The sequence below is a fragment of the Corvus moneduloides genome, chromosome 2 (assembly GCF_009650955.1).
Source record: "Corvus moneduloides isolate bCorMon1 chromosome 2, bCorMon1.pri, whole genome shotgun sequence".
NCBI classification, from domain to species: Eukaryota; Metazoa; Chordata; class Aves; order Passeriformes; family Corvidae; genus Corvus; species Corvus moneduloides.
Genome location: NC_045477.1, coordinates 50,404,439 through 50,417,427, shown reverse-complemented (window position 1 = coordinate 50,417,427; position 12,989 = coordinate 50,404,439). Strand labels below are relative to the sequence as shown.

General features: G+C 41.6%; 1 protein-coding gene across 8 annotated transcripts in view; it reads left to right on the top strand.

Moving 5' to 3' along the window:
• The window catches only part of STARD13 (StAR related lipid transfer domain containing 13), a 322,774-nt gene that overhangs the window by 245,355 nt on the left and 64,430 nt on the right, over positions 1 to 12,989 (top strand). Inside the window, exon 1 of one of the 8 annotated variants that reach the window (XM_032099581.1) lies at positions 5,363 to 5,376. The exons of the other annotated variants lie outside the window; for them this stretch is intronic. The gene's annotated coding sequence lies outside the window, so the exon portion shown is untranslated. Of the gene's footprint in view, positions 1 to 5,362; positions 5,377 to 12,989 lie in introns of those variants that run through there. 8 annotated transcript variants of the gene reach the window in all.

Sequence of the window (12,989 nt, the reverse complement as noted above, 5' to 3'; positions counted from 1 at the left end):
GCATTTTAACATTCTAATGAAATACAGTGCCTCTGTCATCCACAAAGCAAACCTCATGTTAAGCAGGGCTTGCTGTCATTGAAGCATGGCAAGTGCCATTTTCAGGGCCCTTGAGATGCCTTGTCACACAGCATCTCCTTAGCGGGAGTGTACGGCCACACCTTCCCAGGCCCCAGCCTGCAGGAGCACAGAGGCGAGCAGGAGGTGCCATTGAATCAAGTGTGGCACTGCTGGTCCTAGGGAAGGGAAAAATATTGGGAAACAGAGCTTGCTGAAGAGTGTTTGGAATCAGGATGGAATTTATCAGCTGATCAGTTCAATCAAACCAAAGGGAACTGTGTTGGGCTGGGCTCTGGGAGCTCCTGCTTTGCAGGGAGACAAGCAGGAAATCGGCAGCCCTTTGGTCTCATGATGAGTAAAGCAGAGAGGTGCTGCTTGGCTTTCATAAGTGAGAGCCAAGCTGTAGAGTCCAGAGTTGAAAAACATTTCTGTTGGCTATTAAAGGGAATGCATGTGACACAGAGATATGCCATGTAAACTCCAGAGATTTCCAGCAGGAGAAAGACTAAATGAGGACCAAGTATAAATGAGAGAGGTTTTTCTGAAAAGTAAGTTAGGTAATGCGTATTTTGATCCTTCAAAGAATGTGTTTGATATTAAAATGCAAAAGTGTATGGCTTTCTCATCAGGTGGAGGTAGCAAACTGTCCTACTTTACATAACAGCCGCAGTAGTAAATGAATGACGAATAGTTCAGGATCTCTTTGGGAAATGGCAGTCAGAGGTAAGAGCATCTACTGTATGAAGACTGCCCAGGAGAAAAATCCCCACTCAACATGTTATTATTTAAAATTTTCTGGTTTAGATAGGAAGTTTTCAATTTTCTTTTTTATTTTGATTTTGCCTCGAAATATCCATTTTGATGCAGAGTTTAAAATAGTGATAACCCAGTATTATATTGCCTTTCCCCTTGTTTTCTTGCTGAAAGTGATGCAGCACTTGCTGAAAGTGTGCAGCAGTGAAAGTGATGTACAGTTTCCTCATCTCTATAACTTTTCAAATCCCATAATCTTTAGGAGAAATATGAGTGTGTTTGTAAGGGAAACCTGAAAACAAGGTTCGTCCATTCCTGGTAGCACAAAGTAAAAGCTTTGCCTCAAGTTCTCCACCAGAATCTGCCAGGGTTAGCAGAGGACATGCAATAAGAAAGTGGGATAAAAGGAAGGGAGCATGCAGCAGGGCACTGGCTCCATGTGCCCTTCCTCTGCAGGCAGCTCAGTTTGCAGTTGTACCGTGGTTATCAGTGGCGTGGTCGTGTGATTAGGGAACAGCAGCAGGAAATGCTGGCAGAATCTGGGAGGCTGGCAGTTGGGAGCAACAGAGGAGATCAAAGGCTTGAGTGCGTTTGCAGACTGGAGAAAAATTGCAAGTCACTGCTGAAATGTGGGCTGGCAGTGCAGCCTGGCCATCAGCTCTGTCTGGCAGTGTATTCCCACGGGAGAGGTGAGTACATGGTGCAGGGGGGCACATCTGCAATGCTGCACTAAATTCTCATTCCCCATGGTCCAGCCCCCATTCAGTTTGCATTTGGGCATTCAGAAAAGTTGTTAGAGAGGAAATGGCTTATTTTATCAAAGGAGACTGAAACAGGGCTGTGCTGTAGTCTCCAGGATCCTGGCTGATCTTGTTGCCTTCAACTGTATGGTGAAAAACTAATGCGGCAAACTTGAGCTGGAGGACCCAAGTGTAACTCAGCTGTGGAGAAGTTTCAGCTGAAAATGGATGTCCAGACTATCAGAGAAGGAAGGCTGCAGAGCAGTGGTGTGGAGGATCTGTAGGCAGACACAAGTGCTTGTCTTCATAGACGAGCATCTTCATCTTGCTCATCTTTTCATCAGTGTCCTCATACCTGCTGTTTCTTCTCCAAGAGCTCAAGGCTTTTCTGCATCTGTCTAGTGTCTCATGCATTCTGTCTTATCAAAGCAAAATCTGACAGTAAGAAGAAATAATGTGTTCTTGAGTACCTTAGAGTTTTAAGATGCAAAATGCAGGTTTTTAATAATTCTGTTTACCACATTATAGGCATATGGACTACAGTCAGAGTGCCTTTAAACTGTTAAAGCTTTTCCCCAGACAGCCTCATGGTAGAAGGCTTGACATACTAAATATATACAACTCCTAAAAAGAGTACAGGGCCAAGCAGGCACAGCTATCCTGGTTGCATGGAAAAGTCTGAGCTCTTCTAATTACAAGCCATTGGGGGAAAATGGCAAGTCTTTTATTCCTTCTCCTTCCCCTTCCCAGTGCAGTTATGGGAAGCTGAAATCATTTGTGAGCTTGGTGTGCCAGCAGGATCTTGGCAAATCTCACAACAATTTCCATGTGAGGGGGAAGTGAGCTCTGCACAGTGACAGGAGGAACTATCCTGCTGTCCTTCATCCCTGGGACATCTGTATTACCAACCAAAGGAGAGTCAGGGATCCCACAGCCAGGGAACACAGATGGACTCATGTTCACACTGCTTAGGAAGAAGTTGGTAGAAGTGGTCCAAAACAGGGACCAGCAATGCAGGTGATTTTTTGCTGGAACCTGAGCTTGTTCTATGGCCTTGGGTTTAGCTATACTGGGCTGCTGTAGGGCTGTGTTCACAATTAGCAAGTAATGTGGCCCAACAGAAGATTTTCAGAGAGAAAAAGTCCTGATATACCGTCATCTATGCTACCACATTTTGCTGCTTTATTGGGGGTTTACTGTTGTTTGAGCCTGTGAACTGCTCACTAGTGGTAGCAGCAGATCTTCCCTTTCATCCCCAAAGAACTCAGTGCACTCTCTGGAACTAAAGCACATGAAGGATGATGTAGAATAAATATATTTATTTCCACCTGCAGCAAACTTTTTTCTTGTTATTCAGCTGATGGTCAGCAATCTCAGAGAAAGAGCAAATCTTGCCCTCTGTACATTTCTCCAGACAATAAGCAAAATGCTCTGTAGAAGTCCTTGGAAGATCTCCATCCATACAGTGCATGTCACACTGTGGTATTGAGTCTTTAATCTCTTCAGAAACCTTTTCTAGAGATTCAAAATTCTGTTATTATTCAAGTGGATATGTACTACTGATGGGTCTCATTTATGGGTTTTCAAGTACACTTTAAAGGTCAAACAAGTAATTTTAATCGGTTATGTGTGGGGTTTTGACAGCTGATAAGTACTGAATGTACACCAGCACCTGGAAAGCAGATTTGCTATATTTATCATTACGTATTTGGATTGGGTGCGGGGATAGTGCTTTGCCCACACTCATTTCACTCTCCATCATCAAATTACTGGCACTGATCAACCAGTGCATCCACAGGAGAGCACTGTCATTGAGCACTTCAGATCTGAGTCACAGCTTGGACAGGGGCCCAGGACCTGTGTCTCATGGCTGCTGGTTAAGAGAGTAGTAGCTGCATCAGAGTGGTGTTGTCCTTGTCTCAGAGCATGCCTGGCTACTTAATCCATACTGCTTTCTCCTAGGCTGCCAGGCTAGTAACCATTTGGAAATTAGTCTGGTGTGGTTGTTCTGCAATTCTTGTGTGCAGGTCACTCATGATGTGGTGGTGATCACAAGGTGACGACTGTCCTCACTTACTGTCTGCAGAACTGAAAGCAAAGAAAATGAAAATACTTTCCCATTTCAACAATATCAGTCATGGACTCGGAGCAAGGCTTGAGCTCGGGTTCTGTGGCATCAGCTTCTATCATGTGAAGTAAAGGGCTGACTGCAGTGCTTATGGGAGCAGCAGTGCCTACAGAGGTGAGCAGAAAGGCTGACCAGCCCCAGAATGAAACAGAGGAGATTCTTCAGCTTAGGAAAAAAGACAGTCAAATTGGATATGACAGAAGCACACAAAGTCATCTATCATGTGGAAAAACTGAACTTGGGAGAATTGTGGGGTATGGAATGAAGTGGTTAGATAGTCGGAATAAATATACAAAAGTCCTTTTTTTGGTGTTTTTCCACTGCATTTTTGGAACATGGTAGGGTGGGGTGGAAGAGATTCAAAATGGGATGAGATCCACTCATAGAAGACTAGTGGTGCAATAGTCCAGCTCCAGCAGCTGGCAGGAGAAGCCCACGGGTCCGAGCTTGCTGGGAGTTGAGCGGCACACTTGGGGAAGAGCTGCTGTTGGTGCACACCGCTCTTGTGCATTTTCCCAATTGGAAACCTGAGGAGTTCTTCATCAAGCCTACAGCAGCAGCTCAGCTGCTCTCCAGTGTGAGCAGCAGTCAGGGGAACTCATGGGCTGCCAGGACACAGGCAGCTGTTAGTAAGGAAGGAGTTGGTTTTAGCCCTGGCAACACTTGCGGCTGGGATGCAGCTCTCACCATAGAAAAACCCCAGAGAGAACACCAGGATTTTGCATCCCATTCAGACTGTATCCAGATCTGCCCAGTCATTTTTTCATTTCCACAGCACAGTTTCTTAAGAAGATCTGGAGGATGGAGGATTAAAACAATTAACAGTTTACAGAAACTCAGCTCCGTTTTCATGGGAACAAAGTTCATAGCTCTGGTTTTATGGTACCACCTTGCTTTTATACTCCACACTTTGTTAAGCATTATAATGAACTCAGTGCTGTGCAGAAAATAAAAATGTTTCCTGCCCACACTTCAGAAGAGCTGCTGGGATGGTAAAGGCTCTTTCAAGCTTAGGGCTGCTAGCCTAAATAGTATGTACACTGGGCTAGTCCGTCAGAAAGCTCTGTATTGCAAATGTAAATTTATCTTTGTAAGAATGACAAGCTTCTGTTCAAAGCACAGCACTGTATAAAGCAGTTCACCGAGGGAGTAGGGTTTACCATATTCCCCCCATGGAACAGGGAGGAGTTTTGTATTACATTAATCAGCATCTAAGCCCTGAAGGTCACAATTATCTGGCCACTATTTTTCAGTATTAGTGATTTTAGTACATGATTAACTTTCATGTGTGCATCATTAAGATGAGGAATTGTTTTTGAAGTTTCAAAGAGAGCAGCAGGTCTTAGCTGTAGTATTTGCCATACTTGCTCAGCCACTCTTAAAAGGGATGATTTATAGAAAATCCAGCTGTGAGTTTTCGTTTCTTCAAGAGCAGGAGGCGGGACTAGAAACCAACCTAAAACCAAGCGGAGCATTGATCAGAGTAGAAATGATGTAGAGCACAGCTCCGCAGACAACAGCTAAGCGTCGTGGAAGTATTAGCTGGCAGCGATAAGGAGGCGGAAGCAGAGCTTGGTGACAGAGGAGCCATCTGTCAGGAGCTGGGAATCCGATTTCAAGAGAGCAGAAAATGAAGTAAAGAAGAAAGTGATTTTGGTTCAGAGGTACAGTGGAGCCCAAGGATATCTGTGGACAGTAAGTTTCTATACTGGGACAGGGATGTTTAATACAGCAGCTAATACTGTTTGAAAGGACTTTTCAGCTTTGAAAACAGACATAAGTAGCTCCTGTATTAAATAGCTTTTACTTAAAGATTTTATTTATTTTTAAGATGTAAATAAGCTTATCTGTTCGAGGTGGCTTGTTTAAAAACTTGTAAACAAACTTTAAAACTGCTGGTGTCCCTTACTTCAGAGGGTGTTATTTTGTTTAATAAGGTCATCTCCTGTCGAGGATAAGATTTGTTCGTTAACTTTTCAGAAAAATATCTTAGAAGAAAAGGCTGTTTTGGCCCCAGCTGTGAGGTGAAAAAGGTAGGCAAGAATATTTTTTCTGGAAAGGGGAAAGGAGTTCCCACCCAAATAGATCTAAACTAACTGGAACTACGATGTATAAACACCCCGGGGCTAAATCCTACCCTCAGTTACACTGATGTAAGTCAGGTTTAAGTCTACTGTAGTTAATAAAATTACTCCTGATTTAATTAAGGATAGAATTTGGTTGCACATTTCTTAATAATGAAAAAGCCCCATGGTTCTTTCCAAAGTGCATTTTATGTTAACAGATTATTAAGGACTTGCTTGAAAATACGTTAAAATTAATTGAAGACTCACACTGTGATGCATCTTTTGTCGTGTACTTGTATGCTTCTTTGAAATTAGCACAAAAGCCAGCATGAGATATTGTAAGCAATCCTATTATTTCTTGCTAGCAGGTTCTCCGATAAGGTTTGCATTGCTCATGGTTTCATGCTCATTTCACTTCAGTGGCTTGTATTTGGGGTGATATGCTTTAATCCTAAAAAGGTTTGTGGAGCTCCAGCTGGGAGCGATAAGGTGATACTATCTGTCGTAGAAAAGTGTCAAAGTTCTGTACAAGACCCCAGACTGTCTGACTGGGACTGAAACTGTTCTATTACAAATTGTACAGAAAAATTACTCTTGTTGCTGTGGTTTTAGTGTACGAGTTAGAAGCAGAAGCATTGGCTGCTGACTGAGAAAAAAAAACAACAAGTAAAACCCACTCACTATTATGGCCCAATATGGATGACAAAACACTGTAGCATGTGTGGGAAAATGGCTGCAGTCCAATGTCTGGAACCATTTATCTTCTGGTAGAGTCTGGAAGATGACTGTTTTATGTATTTTACAGAAATCCCTGCTGATTGATTTCATTTACTTAGGAGGAGGGGTCACAGTGACTGATGGCAGGGACAACTGGGGCAAAAAGTGGATTCTTTGCATTATCCTGACATCCTGTTCTGGTTGGAGTTATTGGTACCTTTTGAAGGCACCACACCATGCTGGGCATTTTACTGCTACGTTTGCTACTGCACACAGAAGTTTGCTGCTTCTTTCTGGGTCTCAGCAAGCTGAGAGTTGCAGGTTGTGCTTCCACTAGTGCCAGGCACATTTTGGAAATTATGATTTGCAGGGGTTTGGAGGGGAATGGACAGAAATGGGTACAGGTCTGTGTAACCTGCCAAAAGCTTGGCTGATGGTGGGTGCTGTTATTGAAGAGGGAGGAAAGACTTTGTGAAAGGTCTGGAGGGAAAGTCTGTTTTCAGTGTGTGAGGCTTGCAGAAACAGCTTGTCCCTCTTTAGCACATGAGATTGTATGCTAGGGTGATGATACTGGTTTTTTCTGACGTTTGTTGCTAAAATAGCCACAATTCCTGGCATTTCTTTATTTATATGGAGTAAAGAGCTTGCCAAGTGCATTAGAAACAACAGGAAAAAGCTGTACATCAGTGTAATTCATTTATCTCTCTGTTATTTTTATGTGTGCTCTGATGGCCTGTCTGTCAAGGTGTTTGCCTTCAAATCAATTCGGCTCACATCACGGCATGACAGTCACTTGTTATATACCAGGCATGTCTACAGGCATTTGCTTTCATGTTGCAGGGAGTGAGTGCCAAGATTTTCATATGATGAAACAAAAGGGTCGGGGATATGTTTCCTAGTCAGTAAGTACACTGCTACTGTGTTGTTTAACAAAAATGGAGAGGAAAATGGATTTTTCAATTTCAACTACTTCAATTGGTACCCTTTAGGCTCTTCACAGGGTCCGCTACTAATAGTTACAATGCCAAGTGCAGTGCAGGATCACATAACAAACCTGGAGAAAGGGAAAATTATTGTGTGTCCCCCACCACATCCAGTTTCCCAGACACAACCACTTAGTACAGTCAAGACATTTTTCATTGACCGAGAGAGAAAGAGAGGGAGAGAGAAAGAAAAAGAGAGAGAGAGAGAAAGAGAGAGAGAAAGAAAGAGAAAGGGAGAGAGAAATAAAGAGAGAAAGAGAAAAGAGAGAAGAGAAAGAGAAAAGAGAGAAAAGGAAGAAAAAGAAAGAAACAAAGAAGGAAAAGAAAGAAAGCGGGTCTTCTAATACAACCTAACTGCTGAGGAAGTTTCCTTATTTATCAAGTATTTTTATCAGAGCAGTAGGAGCGGTTAAGCACTGCACTTAAACAATATCCCAGGAATAAACTCAGCATCACCTCTCTTCCGGACAGCATCTTGTACAATTGCCATGCACTGTCATTCAGCCCAGTCAGGTTCTTCGCTCTCACTGCTCCTCATGCCACCTTGATGTGCACTCGTTTTCTGTCTCTTTGTGTTGAGGATGTGCATATGGTCAGACATTTTGGTTTTACTCATGTGTTAACCTCTGATTTGGATTTTTAAGTTTACAAGAATTTAGATTAATTGTAACCTTTTCTATTTTCCTAATTTCTTTCACTTCCTTTTCAGACACTACATGTTTTGGTTATCCTCCCACAGAACAGTTCCTTGCTGGCACTCTCCCAGAGGCATAGCTGCTTTTGCTCTTCATTAATTTAGTTTGAGCCTTTCCTGCTTTTTGGTATATCTAACTCAAGAGGACAGTGGGTCGTGCCGTGGGTTCCAGGGGAAGGTACCAGTTACCTTCCATGGATACGCCACTGAGCTGCCTGATGATCCAGAACAAATCTAGTGCCCCAGTTACTTTTCCAGATCTGTCTTTATCATGGGGTCCTTGATGGGGTCTCTCTTCCTTGAGAGAGAGAGAGTGCCGGTAAACAGATCCAGTGTAAGCCCAGCGTCTCCCTTTAATCTTGAATTTGGGAAGGAGGGGAAAAGAGTGGTCTAAGCTGATGGAAGCTTGTTTTTTCATCCAATGGGACTGCATTCTCCTAGTAATTGGGAGCATGTTTGGGGACTTTTAGCCGCTGATAATTCCTCTTCCATAAGGATTGGTAGGATGGTGTGATCAGGCCCCAGCCATTTAGTCTGCTGCCCGCACAGTCCCTACATTTTTATTAGTCAGCTCTTAAATCTTTTCATTACATGGAATCGTTTTTCCTGTGGCCACCACAAAGGTGCCTTCCTGAGTGTGCTGGTTCTTACAAATAAAATATCTCAGACCATATTTTAGACATGTTGCATATTATCCCATTTTTCAAACAAATTTTATCCATTTGTACTTTGTAATATAGCACATGACAAGCATGGGGCGGGTGGTAGAACTACAGCTGCCTCTTGTTTTCTTATCAGATATCGATAAAAACAGTAAATTAGATTAAACAAAAAAAAAAAAAAAGCTCTGTAGGCAGTGGAACATTATGAAACCACCCACTGAATGTCTGCACAAGACATATGGCAACAGCAAAGCTGTTATATACTAAATGAGTTCAGAGTGGGGGCCAACTGAATGCAATGCATATAAGTGATTTACTTACTCATTTATAACCCTAACCTAAAATCATGAGTGTTTGCTGTTCCGTAAAAAGGATGACTTTATGTGACCCTTTAAAGCCTTCAGCATTAAGTGGCATTAAGTTGATGGCTACTTGTTTTGTACCTTCAGTGAAAATTATGCATAAATCAAGTAGGCTTTCCTTGTAATGTACTCATAATCTTCACAAGCAAAACTCCCACCCAAAACCACTGATCAAACATGGTTTCTTGAACTCAGAAAGGTCACCTCATAAAAAAATATGGAGGTATAATATTCAGGCCATCCAGGCAATTTTTTTTTTGGCTAGGACATTAATTAAGTCATTGTAAGGTTAAAATAATAATAGGGTTCTGATGTAAGCAGATAAAAGACAGGGAATCTACATTAAATTCAGTTTCCATCCACAAAACACATCTAGAAGAGCTAAGCTGACTTGCTGTTTAAAGAACATTTTGCACAGGGACAGACAGGATGGGCTGAGGTTGAGTCCTGAATATTCTGGGGTTTATGTATTTAAATAAAGCCTGTAGCATTGTTTTTGTTCCTTAATTACCTCTGGTTTGTTGATTTATTGATGCTTTTGAAGGCAAGTAGACTCAGTAAAACAGAATCATTCTGTGTCACGTAAAATCTCCTCTTAAATCTGTGGACATTAATAGACAAAAGGAAAGGATTGATGGTGGGAACTTCTGTAGAGATGGTCTTCCATCTACAGGAAAAAACAGTGGTAATCTCTAAAAGGTGGAATTGAGTTACTGAATTGCAAATGAGTGTAAGCTCTTGTGAAATCACTAACTAGAGCTGTCTCAGTTCTTGAAATCTCCCAGCGCAGCCCAGAATTTGGGCAGAAGGTGCCTGGGAATCAGCAATCATGCAAAAAGGGTTGGTGGCTGGAGCATCTTCATTGTTGCTGGGAGAAGTGATGCGGAACTTGCCCATTCAGTGTGAAAGGTCACTTCCATTTGGGGGTGACTTTGTGGGAAATAGGAACATTGTTTGCTTTAGTACTTGTTATACAGGCTTTAAGCAGGAATGAAAACCACAAATGGTAGTCCTTTGCCAGCCATGAGCGCTGATGCACCATTGAAAAGTCAGAACATGGTCTCAGCGGGCTTAGTTTCAGGGAAATACTTGGAACTTGCACCTACTTTCTTCTGCTCGTGTCCTTGGGGCCCCCATTTCTGTAACTAAACTCCAATTCCAAAAAGAACCTATGCGTCTTCTTTTTCAGCACAGCAGAGCATGGCACTGAGGCGTTGCTCCTTCTGTGTCTCTCCTGTGTCTGTGCATCCCAGCTGGTGCACCTGGAGCAGGGGATGGGCCCTCACTTGTCACAGAAGAAAGGTTCAGTAGACTCATAGATGCACTGAATGGTTTGAGTTGGAAGAGGCTTTAAAGATCATCTAATTCCGAACTCCTGCCATGGGCAGAGATACTGTCCACTAGATCAGGTTGCTCAAAGCCCCACCCAACATCACCTTGAGCAATTCCAGGGATGTGGCATCCACAACTTCTCTGGGCAGAAGATTTAGAAGATTTGTTCAGGAGATGTTTAGTTTGTCACATCCCTCCACCCGTGGCTAATGACCTTCATGTGCAGCTCTGTTGTATTAATTTGGTTTGCAAGAACATGTACACAGATAACCAGAAGTGAATGTGGTAGATTCAGGCACAATCATGTGCGCTTCTCTTGTGCTTCTGAGCCACTGAATTCAAAATGTAGATTTATGTTAATATTTAGCACTTCATAGTGCATTTAATCTCCATAGGCCTGCAGGAACATGTCTAATTTATACATCCAAATTAATAGAGGTAATCACACAAAACAGTCAGTCTTTTCATCACTTGACCCAATGAGGAATGAAGACACTATTTTTTTTGGACTGTAATTGCTTATACATACCTGAAAATACCATCCCATGTTCTCAGTTCTTTGTAAAAACACCATGGGTTTGCCATTACAGACAGCTGCATAATGAGTTAGCTTCATTTTTTAACTGAACTGAAAATTAGAAGGCTGACCCAGATCTCAGTGGGATATCTCCAGAGGAGTTTTTCAGTGAACTTAGATGCTGAATGAGCTAAAGCAGTTCATTTTTAAAAATTGTTTGAAAACCATCTTTCAGAAAATAGAGTCTTGAATGCCTGGTACTTACAATGAGCATGCTTGCAGACCTCTAAGGCAGCAGTCAAACATCCTCATGCTTCGTATTATTTATTTATATTACATTTATATTGTCCACATGAACTTCCAGAGCAAATTCAATAGACAGCTATTGTTCTGCCTTGATTCCTCAGACCTGGTTGCTATGGCATCCAAGTTGGGAAAATATCTGCCAGCTCCAGGTGGCTGAGCAGACAGGTGGGTGAAACATGAGCAGTAATTTAGGGAGCCATGAGGTGGTGTCCTGTGACCAGAAGGTATTGTCCATGGTTTTTGCAAAAAGGGGCAAGGAGTTGTGAACATTGCTGGGAAAACTAGGCTTTATTTAGCTACAGCAAGAGAAACCGCCTGTACCAGCAGCCTGCACAAGTACTGAGAGGTTCTGGTGGTAAACTATGAAATAATTTAATGATCTGTTCAGATTAAACGCAAAATCAGAGATTAGAGGGGGCTGGCTGGTATCACCTATAGTCATGCTCAATAACATCCCGCTCTGTGATTCGTTCCACTCAGCGCACTGGAATTACAATAGTTGCCAAATAAGGCACAAGAACTGAGCTTTCAGGTGAAAAACACATACAATGACAACTGTAAGACCTGTGGAAAAAAACCCCTTTCTTATTTAGTCTTTGTACTCAGAACTTGTCCCTTGAAGTCTGCATAATATAATACAAATAGGATCTACAAATTCAATTTTTTTAGTCTAAACTATCAGGATCAATATTCAAATGCTTTGGTAGAGTTTTAACTCCCATCCAATTGTCACTGGTTTAAATCACTTTGATAGCTAGAATAAATTTTCACAGAAAGCAGGGTTTTTTTGCAACATTTCTTTTCCAGTCAAAAAAAAAGAACAAGAACAAAGACTACCAAACAAAATGCAACTTGTCTAAAATCTCATAAAAGCTCTTACACAAGAATCTATCAAGCCTGGGAAATATGTGTTCTTTTGTAAAAACATATTTTTCCTTGAAGTCATTGCTAGATTACAAAAGTTCACATAACATATTGGTATGTGTATGTGTTTATGTAAGACAGACCTCTGTATTTCACTTTCTGATGTCAGTGTTGCCTTGACAACTGTATTTTATTGATTAGTAGAATATATGTAATTTGGTTCAGAGCTGCATCATCTTACAAGGTCATTTTTCTTTGTGAGAAGTTGTTTCATTTTCTTATTCTCTGAGTAAAATTATTTTTCTTATATGAGAAATAACATTCTTTTGATCCTTTTGGGGCTGGTTCTGTGGCTGTTCTCAAAACCCAATAGAGGTTGACAAATGCATGCTGATAAAGTCATTAAATACATTTCTACTGATACATGCATTTCTTATTCAAGTTCTTTTACTGCATATGTTAACCTAGTATCTAATCTGTAACTTCGCTGGTTACCAACTGGAGACTCTATCCATGCAGTTCCAGTTACTACACACCTTCAGGGTGCTTTTCCTCCAGAGATCTGAAGTTCCAAATAGTAACACTTCTCAGAATCTCTTTGAACTAGATATTATTATAGAATTTATTTGACACTTAGATAAGCCATCCCATGAAAAACTTCCCCCAAAGAGTAAATAGTACTGAGAATAGCTCCTGAAATTGAACTCTTACACCCTTGTTCTACTCATTGTGGGTTTGTCAGATCTATGGATTGGTTCCTGACAGAGGACTGTATCTTTTAGCAATCAGTTGTCCCATTGCCAGT